This window comes from Bufo bufo, chromosome 5 (assembly GCF_905171765.1).
Source record: "Bufo bufo chromosome 5, aBufBuf1.1, whole genome shotgun sequence".
In the NCBI taxonomy this organism is placed as follows: domain Eukaryota; kingdom Metazoa; phylum Chordata; class Amphibia; order Anura; family Bufonidae; genus Bufo; species Bufo bufo.
This window is the reverse complement of record NC_053393.1, coordinates 42,858,847-42,874,712: the sequence shown is the minus strand read 5'-3', so window position 1 is coordinate 42,874,712 and position 15,866 is coordinate 42,858,847.

Here is a 15,866-nt window from a genome sequence, read left to right as displayed (position 1 = left end):
GGAGGGGCGGTCCTTCACACTGCATGCCTGCATTAGGCTTCAGAGTGAGGAGGCGTGTCTCTCAGTAATCCATTTTGATTGGCTGGCAGGAAGCTGCTGGCTACAGAAAGTGTGTATGAAGTGAGGGAAGACAGTTTTGGCCTCAGAGAACTGGCAGAGGAGCCATCTTGAGAAGATCCTCATATTGTAAAAGATTAAACAGCCGTAACTAAGGGAAAAGCTCAAGGAAAACAGTGGTATGTGAAGAAACTAAAGATTGCTTTATGCATAATGCTGCTGCAGCAGTAACATACTGTATGCTAAAATTTATTTTTAATGAAAACACGAGAGTTACTTTAATAAAATAATGGGTAATTTAAAGTAAAACAATCTTACCTTCATTCATAGGTGTATGAAATGGGTACTGTAGTGTCCAATAGATCTTAAGTGAATGGCCAATAACCTCAACTGCTAGTCTTGCCTGTATTAGCATGAACTGCAGCTCATCGGAGCCAATACATTATACAGAGCAGGAACTCTGTACAGTATTACTACAACAGTTTTTAGTGAATCGACTTCGGATGAAGCATCTGAAGTCTATTTGCTCCTCCCGAATTGGCATCTACGTGGTATAGTATATCAGTATGGTTCATATACACTTCATAGATTCCTTGCACTGAGACAAATTGCCCCTACAGTTGCTTATATCGTAATTGAGGCATGTGCTGTATACTGTAATGGAGGATTGTCTACATTACGATATACAGTGACTGCAGGAGCAGTTTTTCTCAGTACAAATATACGAGCTATAATATACTATATATGTTCTGATGTTATTGGCCATTCATTTAAGATCTGTTGGACACTGCAGTGCTTATATTATCTTTTGCCTATAAATGAAGTTTATTGTGCCGTACTATTACGGTGTTTGTCATGTGGAGGTGACCGGTGCTGAACGAGTCAGCACCTGTCTCCTCCTAGGTCAGGCAGGGGACACCAGTGTTTTGGGTCCCCTGCCAGCACTTCTATTGGCTGGAACAATGCTCCAGCCAATGGCAGCGCTATAGCTGCACAGGAAGAGGCTGACCTTTCCCCTTCCATTCTAGCTGGTGACTGCATACAGAGAGGTTCTATGCCTTTTTTGTGCTGCTTGTGGCTTGCTGGGATTTGTGGTGCACACCACTGCGATTTTTTTTTTTTTTTTTTTTTTTTTTTTTTTTTTTTTTTTTTTTTTTTTTTTTTCTCCTTTCTTGCTGAAAAGAACATCTGAAATAGCTGCACAGATTTTATTTTTTTAATTTGCAGCTGTTCCAGATCCCTAAAACACCCCCCATCCCTGTCCCTTCCCGCCTGTCCTTTTTTTTTTTTTTTACGGAAGCCATTTGGTCCGTGACCTTTTTTGGTTGGTTTATTTATTATTGTTACCATTTTCCAGCTTTGCACCACTTGTTCTGTGTGAGAGCTGTGACCGCCAAGTGCTGTTCAGTGTCTACCTGCCTGATCAGCACATGGGGATTATTTTTTGCGTTTATTTTATTTTATTTTTTGATTTATTTATGAATTTTTTCCATATCTTTGAAAAAAAAAATTGCCAATTTTTCATTATTTTGTGGTTAAAAAAAGAACTTGTAGTTAGGGTTTTATATAAATACTAGGCATTAAGCCCGTTACAATAACCGGCGCTAGAATGGTAGTGCATAAACATTAGTAGGAACGGTCTATATTAAATGGCAAGGGAACTTGACCACATTGTGTTTCTTGCCTCCGTCACAGATTTTGGTAAAAAGACTGGACAAAAAAATCCTTACCTGCAGGACTTTTTTGTCTGGTAAAAAGAGGATCCCAAACAGAAACTGAATGGATCCCATTATAGTCATTGGAGTTTGTTCAGCTCTGTTCCTGTCAGGCTGGGTTTACATTATGTTTCGTTTGTTGCATACGTTTAACGTACATGAAAAAACGTATACTATAAAACGGACGCCTTAGACAGATGCCATACTGTGGCATCTGTCACCATAGAGTTCCATTGTTCAAAACGTGTGTATGTATATATTACACATATACTGCTCAAAAAAATAAAGGGAACACTTAAACAACACAATGTAACTCCAAGTCAATCACACTTCTGTGAAATCAAACTGTCCACTTAGGAAGCAACACTGAGTGACAATCAATTTTACATGCTGTTGTGCAAATGGGATAGACAACAGGTGGAAATTATAGGCAATTAGCAAGACACCCCCCCCCCCCCCCCCCCAAATAAAGGAGTGGTTCTGCAGGTGGTGCCCACAGACCACTTCTCAGTTCCTATGCTTCCTGGCTGATGTTTTGGTCACTTTTGAATGCTGGCGGTGCTTTCACTCTAGTGGTAGCATGAGACGGAGTCTACAACCAACACAAGTGGCTCTGGTAGTGCAGCTTATCCTGGATGGCACATCAATGCGAGCTGTGGCAAGAAGGTTTGCTGTGTCTGTCAGCGTAGTGTCCAGAACATGGAGGCGCTACCAGGAGACAGGCCAGTACATCAGGAGACGTGGAGGAGGCCGTAGGAGGGCAACAACCCAGCAGCAGGACCGCTACCTCCGCCTTTGTGCAAGGAGGAACAGGAGGAGCACTGCCAGAGCCCTGCAAAATGACCTCGAGCAGGCCACAAATGTGCATGTGTCTGCTCAAACGGTCAGAAACACTCCATGAGGGTGATATGAGGGCCCGACGTCCACAGGTGGGGGTTGTGCTTACAGCCCAACACCGTGCAGGACGTTTGGCATTTGCTAGAGAACACCAAGATTGGCAAATTTGCCACTGGCGCCCTGTGCTCTTCACAGATGAAAGCAGGTTCACACTGAGCACATGTGACAGAGTCTGGAGACGTCGTGGAGAACGTTCTGCTGCCTGCAACATCCTCCAGCATGACCGGTTTGGCATTGGGTCAGTAATGGTGTGGAGTGGCATTTCTTTGGAGGGACGCACAGCCCTCCATGTGCTCGCCAGAGGTAGCCTGACTGCCATTAGGTACGAGATGAGATCCTCAGACCCCTTGTGAGACCATATGCTGGTGCGGTTGGCCCTGGGTTCCTCCTAATGCAAGACAATGCTAGACCTCATGTGGCTGGAGTGTGTCAGCAGTTCCTGCAAAACTAAGACATTGATGCTATGGACTGGCCCGCCCGTTCCCCAGACCTGAATACAATTGAGCACATCTGGGACATCATGTCTCGCTCTATCCACCAACGTTACGTTGCACCACAGACTGTCCAGGAGTAGGCAGATGCTTTAGTCCAGGTCTGGGAGGAGATCCCTCAGGAGACCGTCCGCCACCTCATCAGGAGCATGCACAGGCGTTGTAGGGAGGTCATACAGGCACGTGGAGGCCACACACACTACTGAGCCTCATTTTGACTTGTTTTAAGGACATTACATCAAAGTTGGATCACCCTGTAGTGTGTTTTTCCACTTTAATTTTGAGTGGGACTCCAAATCCAGACCTTCATGGGTTGAAAAATTTGATTTCCATTTTTTTATTTTTGTGTGATTTTGTTGTCAGCACATTCAACTATGTAAAGAACAAAGTATTTCAGAAGAATATTTAATTCAGATCTAGGATGTTATTTTTGTGTTCCCTTTATTTTTTTGAGCAGTGTGTATATGTATGTATGTATATATATTTTTTAATTTTTTATTTTACAATGGAATGATGATGGATGCCACAGTATGGCATCTGTCTGAGGTGTCCGTTAAAGGGGTTTGTCCGGGTTCAGAGCTGAACCCAGACATACCCTTATTTTCACCCAGACATACCCTTATTTTCACCCAGACAGCCCCCCTGAGGCTAGCATCGGAGCATCTCATGCTCCGATGCGCTCCCTTGCCCTGCGCTAAATCGCGCAGGGCACGGGCTCTTTTGTTTTTAATAACACACTGCCGGGCGGTAACTTCCGCCCGGCAGTGTGTTCAGTGACGTCACCTGCTCTGAGGGGTGGGCTTTAGCCCTAGCCATTTTACTGGCTAGGGCAGAGCTAAATCCCGCCCATCAGTGCTGGTGACGTCACCGGGGTTCCTTGCAGCCCCATGGAGAGCCCCGGTACGTCACCGGATCTCCAAAAAATGCCTTTGCCCTGCGCAATTTAGCGCAGGGCAAAGGAGAGCATTGGAGCATAAACTGCTCCGATGCTCATGTCAGGAGGGCTGCTGGGGTGAAAATGGAGGGATGTCCGGGTTCAGTTCTGAACCCGGACAACCCCTTTAACATACAAGTTTTTTAGTATACATTAAACATATTGCAAAAATCCAACACTTCCATTATTTTCATTGTTCTACTACTTATCTAACTGAGCAGAACAACATAAATAGTGGTGTATGGAGCTTTGCTATTGGTTATTTCAGGCCCAGGCAGCATCGCTGCGCTGCCTATGCCATTCCCTGTGCTACTAAATTAGGGGAAAAGTCTATTGGTCGGCGCGCTGGTGTGGGCGGCCTGTGGAGCGCCGTGTTGCGCATGCACAGTTTAATTATCGGCACGAACACGCAGCACAGGGCTTTTATTATGGATGTGCAGGGAGGACGAGTGTTGTACAGGGGCAGTGATGATGAGGGTCACTGTACATAATATATAGGGGCAGTGATGGTGAGGGTTGTTGTACGTTATATACACGGGCCACTGACAGACTCTTTATACTCTTCAGTCGGTGGAGGGGGTTGTTGATGGGTAACCATCTCCGGCCCCCGCAGATGACTCTCTCGGGCGGGGATTGGTCGGCCGCAGTGGGAGACTCCTGGTGGGAGTGTCTCAGGGACTGTGGCTTTGCCCTGGGGGAGGTTTCAGGCTACAGACCCTCCTTCCTCCGAGCCTCGGGCTCTCTCATCTTGTAACCAGGAGGACGGCGGAGATGAGTCGGTGAGGAGCTGCAGCATCCCAGACTCTGTGTCCTGCACGCTGGAAGCCAGTCTCAGGTGAGGGCTCAGCCCTGGGCACCCGTACAGGGCCTTCTGGGTAATAGAGAACAGATTGGCAGTACACCCGGCACAATGAGGATGGGTCCCCAGTGCCGGTCCTGCCTACACCAGCGGCGGTGATTGGGTGGTAGGTCGCCGCACATTTAACATCGGCACACACGCACGGACACCTCGCAGGCACAGAGGGATTTTATGTCCATGTTGGGGATTTAGCAGTCCGGGGTCTCTTTTATGTTGCTCTGTCGGTGACATCCTGTGACATATTGTGCAGCTATTCGCACCATCGGCTCCTCTTCTCCCAGCACAATGTGGAGTCTCCTCTTCTCTTCCATAGAGGTGAAGTCTGGGATGAGAGTGGAGAGTCTCTGGAAGTGAGTGTCCCTCAGCGCTGAGTACTTGGGGCATTGTAGCAGGAAGTGGCCCTCATCCTCCAGGGCCCCCTTGTCACACTGCTGGCACAGTCTACTCTCCTTGGGCTTGTAGGTCTGTCTGTGTTGCCCAGATTCCATTTCCAGGCTGTGGGTGCTCAGTCTGTACCGGCTCAGGACTTGTCTGTCTTTGGGCTCTTGTAGTATCTCCAGGTATGTGGTCAGTTTGTATTCTCTCTGCAGTGATTGGTAGACAGTGAGTTTCTTGGAGTTTGCTATGTCATTTCTCCATTCTCTGATATGGTTTTCTTTATAATTGTTCGTTACATCCTTTATTTGGTATTTTGTTAGGCCGTGTGTATGAGAGCTTTGGATGGACAGGGTGGAGATCAGTTGTTGCAGCCCACATGGTTTGGAGTGGTCCTTGTTGGCCAGTAGGGCTTTATGGTGGTATGAGTTGGGGCTGCTGTTCTGTAGGTGGTTCCAATATGATAGCGCCCTCTTCTGTACTGCAAGAAGTAAAAGAAATCTGCCCGGCAAGCATTGTTAGAAGTGCTCCGATGAACCTGGAGGAGGTGTTTGCAGAATTCCAGGTGGAATGTTTCTGTTAGGATTCCAGCCCATTTGGTTTGGTCTGGATAGGTGATGGGGCCGCATACTTCACTTCCATAGAGGAGGATTGGGGTGATGACGCTGTCAAAGATTTTAAGCCAGACTCTCACAGGTGGTTTTATTTTGTACAGTCGTCTCCTAATGGCATAGAAGGTTCTACATGCCTTGTCTCTCAGGGCCTCTATGGCTGGCTTGAAGCTTCCTATTTGGTTTATATCTAGGCCGAGGTATGTATAACAGTTGGACTCCTCAAGAGTGCAGCTGTTTAGTGTGAGGGAAGAACTCTTGATTTTAGTTTTTTTCCTTTGGAAAACCATGACCTTTTTGTTTTCTTTGCGTTGATGGGTAGTGCCGATGCTGCACTGTACTTCTCCAGCACTTCCAGGCTGTCTTGTAGGCCTCTCTCTGTTGGTGACAGTAATAGATCATCTGCATACAACAGGAACTTCACCTCTGTGTCATGTAGAGCCAGTCCTGGTGCTGAGGAGGATTCTAGGGCTGCAGCCAGTTCATTGATGTAAATGTTGAACAGAGTTGGACTTAAACTGCAGCCCTGTCTAACTCCACGAGCCTGCTGGAAGTACTGTTCTTTTCCCATTCATCTTTATGCTGCAGATGTTCTCAGTATAGGAGCTCTTGATGACCTCAAGTCTTCCCTCCTATTCCACTCTCCAATAGTTTGAGGAACAGACCTGGGTGCCACACGGAGTCAAAAGCCTTCTTAAAGTCCACAAAGCAGGCAAATATCTTCCTGTGCTTTGTATTGTGGACATGGTTCTTGATGAGACTGTTATGGTATAGATGTGATCAGTAGTTCGATGGTTTGGCATGAACCCGGCTTGGCTTCTGTGGAGGATATTATGCGGTGTCAAGAAGGTGAGGATCCTTCTGTTCAGAATACTATTGAACAGTTTTCCCAGCGTGCTGCTGACAGATTCCTCTGTAGTTGGCTCATACTGGTCTCCACTCTTATGGATGGGTGGTATGAGGCCTTGGTTCCATACGTCAGGGTAGTGCCCAACACTCAGGGCTAGGTTGAAGACCTTCCATATTGCAGCATGTACCTCTGGAGAACTGTGTTTTTATCATCTCTGGAAGGATTCCATCCATCCCACTTGATCTTTTACATCGCAGGTCTTGAATTTTCTCAGCTATTTCTTGGGGTGGCATGGGTGTGTCTAGGGGGTTTTGGTAATCTTTGATTGTTTCCTCCATTTCATTGAGTCTTTGGATGATGTGATTTTTGTTCCACACTCGGCTCCTCCTTTTTTTTTTTTTGTGTACAGGCTCTTGAAGTAGTTGAGCCAGATGTTGCCATTTTTGATGTGGAGATTGGGTTTTCTGGGATCCTGAGATGATTTGATTCCAGGTTTCCCAGAAAGTTTTCCTGAAGAGTGTCTTCCAGTTGTTGCAAGTTTCTGGAGATGAAGTCTTGTTTCTTCTTTCTCAGGATTTGTTTGTAGATTTTCTGTAGGGCCCCATAAGTGCTCCTCAGATCAATATTGTCAGGGTCTCGGGTTTTATTTTATTTTTTAAAGCTGTTCGCAGGGCGTTCCTTAGAGTTCGGCATTCTCTATCAAACCATTTATTGGGCTGTTTATTGGCTGATTTTCGGTGGGTGACTCTTGATGTTAGAGGTTTCTGTGATATGTAATATTCTTTGGAGGTCCTCTGCTGCTCGGTTCACGCCTTGGGGACTTAGTACATAGGTGGTGGTGTGAAAGTTTACAAACCGTTCTTTGATGTCGGGTCTGTTGGCTACCTCTCTGTAGGTTGTGGTAGACTGTCTGGACCATTTAAATTAGGGATCGACCGATATAGATTTTTTAGGGCCGATACCAATACCGATGATTTGTGAACTTTCAGGCCGATAGCCTATAATTTATACCGATATCCTGGGAATTTTCATTTTTGAAAAAAAAAAAAAATTTCCTACACATCTGCTGAAAATTATGTTTATTGTTAACGTTTTTTTTTAAAATCTTTCTTTTTCATTTATACTTAATATTTTTGTGTGTTGTGTTTTTTTTTTTTTTGTTTTTTTTAACTAACTTTTAGCCCCCTTAGGGACTAGAACCCTTGTCCTATTCACCCTGATAGATCTCTATCAGGGTGAATAGGAGCTCACACTGTCCCTGCTGCTCTGTGCATAAAGCACACAGCAGCATGGAGCTGAACATGGCAGCCAGGGCTTCAATAGCGTCCTGGCTGCCATGGTAACCGATCTGAGCCCCAGGATTACACAGCTGGGGCTCTGATCGGAGGAGCAGGGGAGAGGGGATCCTGTGGCCACTGCCACCAATGATTAATACTGGGGGGGGGGCTTGAGTGGGGGGGCACACTGCGCCACCAACGTTTTTAATACTGGGATGGGGGTGGGGGGCGCACTGCGCCACTAATGATTAATACTGGGGGGCTTGAGGGGGGGGGCGCACTGCGCCACCAATGAAGAGATCTCTCATTAATTCATATACAGGAGGCGGGAGCTGGCTGCAGAATCACATAGCCGGCTCCTGACCTCGGAGTGGTAGCTGCGATCCGCGGCACCTAAGGGGTTAACTACCGCAGATCGCAGCTATTGATCATAGAGGCCGGGAGCCGGCTATGTGATTCTGCAGCCAGCTCCCGCCTCCTGTATATGAATTAATGAAAGACTTAACTTCATTGGTGGAGCGGTGGCCACAGCCCCTCCCCTTATTTTGTCCTCTCTCCTCTCATTGGCAGCAGCACAGGGGGAGGAGACACTGCTTCCTTCTCCCCTGTGCTGCTGAGGGAACACCGAGCACTGAGAGCAGTGCGTTCTGTGTTCCCAATACGTTATCGGTATATCGTCAAAATAGATGACGATACCGATAACGGTCAAAATCCTGAATATCGGCCGATTAATATCGGTAAAACCGATAATCGGTCGATCGCTAATTTAAATGATGGTGGGAGGTTGTACAGACCGGTCTGATGGGGTTTTGAGGATGGTTTGTTTGAGTATTTGATATAGAGCAGTAGTTGGCTGTGGTCTGACAGGTGTGTTTGTGGGGCGATTGTGAAGGCGTTGATGTCTGTGATGGAAATAGTCTACCACACTATTCCCTACATGGGACCTTAGTGTGTATCTTCCCAGAGAGTCTCCCTTGGTGCGGCCATTCAGAATGTAGAGCCCTAGACTCCGACACAGATTCAGCAGTTTTCTTCCACTCTTGTTTATTATATTGTCATAGCTGTTTCTGTGTCTGTATTGACTCCTGGCAGTAGCTTTCAGATCCCAATATGTGTTCCCCTCTGCGGTGACATAGTCCTTTTCTCTTCCAGTTCTGGCATTGAGGTCTCCATAGATGAGCACATGTCTTAGAGACTGGAAGTGGTTGATCTCACTTTGTAGAGCCTCATAGATGTCTGGTCTGAAGTATGGGGATTCGGGTTGGGCGATATATGCTGCACACAGGTAGATGTCAGACTGAGAGGTGAGGATAGAGCTACTTATTTTCATCCAGATGTGGCTCTTTCCTTTTTTGATTGCTCTGTCATGTAGTTCTTCTTTATACCAGACTAAAATTCCTCCTGAGTAGCGACCCTGTTTGATGTTTTTATCTTTCTGGGCGGGCACGGAGAATTCTCTATAGCCGACAGGCGCTTGTGATTCATCCTGTCGCTATCCTGCAATCTTTATGAAGTCTGGATCTTTTACTTTGGATCCAAAGGCTGAAGCATTCAGACCTTGAATGTTCCAGCTGCTGATTATAAGTGATGTCATTTTGGGTTGTTATACCTTGTAATGAGTAAATTGTATGGGATAGTCCAGGTTGTAGATGGTCGTCACTGTGTCTGTTACATAATTGGTTCAGTCACATTAATTTGTTACATAACGTGCTGAGGAGGTCCAGTATCTCCTCCATGTCTCTGGTGGTCTTGATATCCATCTGCACGGTCTTGTTCTTGGGTTCATGTGTTGTGCTTGTATTGGTTTGATGATTGAGGTCTTCTTGCTGCTGTTGTGTTAGTTTGTGTTTGGTTTGTACCAGGTTCAGGGGTATGGGTTCTGTTCAGCACAATGTCTTTTAGCTCTCTGGCCAGGTGAATTGCCACTTGTTTGTTTTCATAGAGTTGATGTGTTATGGATGGATGTTGGGCCAGGTGAATGTTGGGCTTTGAGCGAGTTTTATCAGCCAGTTCTGTATTTATCTTATGGATGATCTGGTCCTGTATATCCATCCTTGGAAGTAGACAGGACAGTATGACTTTGAAGGGGGGAATTTTTGCTGTGCAGTCTTAGTTGTGGCAGTCTGTCTGCAATGGCTCCTTGTTGTTTCTGGATGTTTGTTCCTGTGTGTATGATAATGTGTTTGGGGTCGGTGAAATAGGGATCGTTGAGGACTTCTGTTGCATGTTCAATTGTAGCACAGAAGATTTTGGTGACTCTTTCCTGGGAAGAGCTGTTGTGTGTTGAGGTATTTCCCATTTGAGTCCATTATTATTTCAGAAGTGTGATGTCTGGGATTTGCTGGGTGTCTAGTGGTGGCTTCAAGATTATCTGAGTGGTTTTGGCTTTCACTGCTCTTTGTTGATTTTTGGACACTCATTAGTTGTCTTGGTGTCTTGTTCATTGTTGTATACTTTGTCAGCACATATCATCCTCTTTGATCATCTCTCCTGGTTGTTGGGCTGTGTTTGTGTTTTTTTTTGTTATCTCTTCTCTCAGTTGGGTATTTTCCTCTTGTAGATGTCAGATCTTCAATTGCACTTCCTGTAAGGCAGACCTATGTTCAGATTTCAGTTAGTTTATTTCTTCTGAGTTGGTCATTTGTATTGCTTTCAGCTAATTGTCTTTGAAGCTGTTCCTTGAATTGAACGAAGTCTCTTTCTAATGGAGATAAGCATACTCTGAGGACCTCGGGTGAGGGGCACGCTGGGCTGGGACATGATGCAGGCATGTCTCTGGAGGATGTCTCTGTTGGAATTTGTTCCTCACAGGTCTTGTTCGATGGACTTTGTATATCTTTATAGACTTTGGCCTGTTCTTTAATTTGGGGGAAGAGTTGTTCAAATTCTTCCAATTTGGCCTCTGTGCCTTGTGTCATGATTCTGTCTCTGTCTCTCGTTCACTGTAGTGAATTTTTATACTACAGGTTTTTGCACGGACGCAGAGCACCGATTAGGAGTGTGCTCAGTAGCATCTGCACATTTTTGAGGTTTTGTTTACATTTTTATTTGGTGTGAAAAAATACCTGCAGTTAGTCAGGTCCATAAATATTGGGACATCGACACAATTCTAACATTTTCTGGCTCTTCACCACCACAATGGATTTGAAATGAAACTAACAAGATGTGCTTTACCTGCAGACTGTCCGCTTTAATTTGAGGGTATTTACATCCAAATCAGGTGAACGGTGTAGGAATTACAACAGTTTGCATATGTGCCTCCCACTTGTTAAGGAACCAAAAGTAATGGGAAAATTGGCTTCGCAGCTGTTCCATGGCCAGGTGTGTGGTGTTCCCTCATTATCCCAATTACAATAAGCAGATAAAAGGTCGAGTTCATTTCAAGTGTGCTATTTGCATTTGGAATTGGTTGCTGTCAACTCTCAAGATGAGATCCAAAGAGCTGTCACTATCAGTGAAGCAAGCCATCATTAGGCTGAAAAAACAAAACAAACCCATCAGAGATGGCGAAAACATTAGGCGTGGCCAAAACAACTGTTTGGATCATTTTTAAAAAGAAGGAACGCATCGGTGAGCTCAGCAACACCAAAAGACCCGGAAGACCACGGAAAACTAATGTGGTGGATGACCAAAGAATTCTTTCCTTGGTGAAGAAAACACCCTTCACAACAGTTGGCCGGATCAAGAACACTCTCCAGGAGGTAGGTGTATGTGTGTCAAAGTCAACAATCAAGAGAAGACTTCACCAGAGTGAATACAGAGGGTTCACCACAAGATGTAAACCATTGGTTAGCCTCAAAAACATAAAGGCCAGATTAGAATTTGCCAAACGACATCTAAAAAAGCCTTCACAGTTCTGGAACAACATTCTATGGACAGATGAGACCAAGATCAACTTGTACCAGAATGATGGGAAGAGAAGAGTATGGAGAAGGAAAGGAACTGCTCATGATCCGAAGCATGGTGGTGGTAGTCTAATGGTGTGGGCATGTATGGCTGCCAATGGAACTGGTTCTCTTGTATTTATTCTGCTGACAAAAGCAGCAGGATGAATTCTGAAGTGTTTCGGGCAATATTATCTGCTCCTATTCAGCCAAATGCTTCAGAACTCATTGGACGGCGCTTCACAGTGCAGATGGACAATGACCCAAAGCATACTGCAAAAGCAACCAAAGAGGTTTTTAAGGGAAAGAAGTGGAATGTTATGCAATGGCTAAGTCAATCGCCTGACCTGAATCCGATTGAGCATGCATTTCACTTGCTGAAGACGAAACTGAAGGGAAAATGCCCCAAGAACAAGCAGGAACTGAAGACATTTGCAGTAGAGGCCTGGCAGAGCATCACCAGGGATGAAACCCAGCGTCTGGTGATGTCTATGCGTTCCAGACTTCAGCCTGTAATTGACTGCAAAGGATTTGCAACCAAGTATTAAAAAGTGAAAGTTTGATTTATGATTATTATTCTGTCCCATTACTTTTAGTGCCTTAACAAGTGGGAGGCACATATGCAAACTGTTGTAATTCCTACACCATTCACCTGATTTGGATGTAAATACCCTCAAATTAAAGCTGACAGTCTGCAGTTAAAGCACATCTTGTTCGTGCCATTTCAAATCCATTGTGGTGGTGTATAGAGCCAAAAATGTTAGAATTGTATCTGTCCCAATATTTATGGACCTGACTGTATATCTAAATTTCAGTGTCCGTTAAGGTTTTTGCACGAACGCACCATCTGCGTACGTGCATTTTGCAACCACTGAGTACCGATCAGTAGTGTCTGTTACTGATCGCGTCTGCTCAGTTTGCACTGCAAGTTTTTTTTTTGTTGTTGCAGAAAGTACTTTTTATTTATTACAAGCCCCTTCACGTGTGAAAACACTACATACACACCCCTCACACTAAAGGTTTCCACGTTTCACACTCCAATAAAATAAAAATGGCTCGTCCATCCCAATGACTATACTCAGCTGAAGAGGCATACATGCCTCCGATACTGAGACTGCTAGCGAGGGAGAAGAGGATGCCACTTTCCTCTACCCCCTGATCATCATCTGCTGATGAGGGACCCTCTAGAAGGCACCCCAGGGTAACAGCGGAGGAAGCCCCCAGAGTGTTCTCATATGGACCCCACCCCATGATGATTAAAAGCCCCAAATTCCAGAGTTTGTGGGAAAATTGGGAATCCAAATTGACTGCATGGGCTTCACAGAAATTGATCTTTTCAAAATCTTTTTCAGTGAAGCTTTTAGTAAATTTTATCATGGCCCAAACAAATTTATATGCCCAGCAGTTTATTACCCAGAACCCCACATTGCCATTCACAAGACCCCTTGGTTGGACCCCAGTTACAGCAGCAGAAATGAAAATCTGGGGGCTTCTGCTGCATATGGGGCTTGTTAAACCAGAAATGAGACAGTATTGGAGTGCGGATATCTTGTACCACACTCCAATATTCAGTAATTCCATGGTCTGGAATAGATTCAAGTCTATTCTGAAGTTTTTGCTTTACAACGATAATGCACAGTGTCCGCCCCAAAATGACCCACTTGACCAAAATGGCCCGTCCTTGACCACTTCAGCACCAAGTTTGCTGAATTATACACCCCAGAACAAAATATCTGTATAAATGAGTCCTGGTACATTTCAAGGGGAGGGTAAGATTCCGCCTGTACCTGCCCAGCAAATGAGAAAGGTATGGCATAAAAAATGTATAAACTCTGTGAGGATAACTCTGGGTACACCTATAGGTTTTGGGTTTATGAAGGGAAAGATTCCCGGATAGAACACCCAGAATCCCCCCCCCCCCCCCGTCCTAGGAGTTGGTGGGAAACTAGTGTGGGACTTACTGCACCAACTGCTGGATAAGGGTTACCACCTCCTATGTGGATAACTATTATACCAGCATACCCCTATTCATGTCCCTAGAAGCCAGAGGTACTGTGGCTTGTGGCACAGTGCGCAAAAATCAGAGAGGCCTCTAGATCCCTGGTAGGGCAACCACTGAGAATGGGTAAAAGCAGGGCTCTCCCCCATGATAACAATGCTGGCGGTTAAGGACAAGAGGGATGTCCTTGTACTGACCACCATTCACAGTAACACCAGCTCCCCTGCCCCTGTATGTGGTACCACTACCACTTGCCCCAAATCAGACTGCAGTCTAGACTACAACAAACACATGGGAGGGGTGGATCTTTCAGATCGAGTGCTGAAGCCCTACAGTGCCACAGGAAAAAGAAAAGTGTTGTACAAAAAGCTGGCCGTACACATTGTACAGACGGCAATGTACAATGCGTACATGCTATATAAGTCTAGCGGACACGGGAACATTTCTTCACTTTCAAGAAGTAGTGATCGAGGCCCTAATTCTTCCAAACCAAGCAGAAGAGGGCCCCAGTACTTCTGTAAGTCACGGTGGCTGTGTTGTACCAGGACAACATTTCCCTGGTAAAGTCCCCCAGACAGCAAGAAAGGGAAGGACCCAAAAAAGATGCAGGGTGTGTTCAAAAAGGGGTATTAGGAAGGACTCCATTTACCACTGCGAAACCTGCCCTGAAAAACCTGGCCTGTGCATGGAGTGTTTTAAAAGGTACCACATATTCATGGAGTATTAATTTAATTTCATGCTTTATGCTCCCTGTAATACTTCTACTTTATATCTGATTTAGTCCACCTCGCTTGCATATCCGCTTTCCAACAACCACTACATATTTTTTTCTGTGAGACAACCGTTAGGTCAAAAGTGCCCTTTCCACCCCTAAAATGTTCGTACAGGGGTGCACTTTCCAAAAAGGATCACTTCTTGGGGTTTTTTAATTTCTGGGAAGCTCAGGAATTTTTTAAATGCTACATAGCAGCTAAAATCCATGTCTGCTAATTCAGGCCAGCCAAATTCATATTTAGCTGTTTGCCTACTGTGCGCCCATTCAGCAGGCTGCAAACACATATCGGGTGTTTCCTGAATAGGGAGAAAATGGGGAACACATACTGGGGTGCATTTTCTCCTTTAACCCCTTGTGAAAGTGAAAAATTGCTTTGAAATCCTTTCTCTAGTATTTCTGCCTTCTGTTTGCTGAAAAATACCCTTTCCACCACTTAAAATGTTCGTACGGGGGTGCTCTTTTTGAAATGGGGTCACTTCTTGGGGTTTTTAATTTCTGGGGACCTCGGGAATCTTTCAAATGCGACATGGCAGCTAAAATGCATGTCTGCAAATTCAGGTCAGCAAAATCCATAATTTGCTGTTTCACTCTAGAGCCCTGCTGTGCATCCATACATCATTTTTTTGAGCACATATGGGGTGTTTGGCGTATTCGGGGAGAAGTGAAAAATGTGGGTGTAAAGCAACTTTTTCCCCAAATTTTTTTAAATGTTTCCTTTTCACAGCCAAGCGTTTTCTAATTCTGTGAAACGCCTGATGGGTCAAAGTGATCACTACACACCTTGAAATATTCCTTGAGGGGGGTGTAGTTTCCAGAATGGGGTCACTTTTTGGGGGTTTCCACTGTAGGGCCACCTCAGGGTGTCTTCATATGCGACATAGCTCCCAATTACCATTCCAGATAAATGGATGGTGCTCCTTCCACTGAAGCATGCTGTGCGCCCATACATCAGTTTTTGAGCACACATGGGTCGTTTCTGTAAACTCCAGATTCCGGGTAATAGATTTTGAGTTTTGTTTGGCTGTTAACCCTTGCTGTGTTGCAGAAAAAATGGATTCAAATTTAAAATCTGCTAAAAAAGTGAAATTTCGAAATTTCGTTCCCATTTTTCTTTAATTCTTGTGGGGCACCTAAAGGGTTAA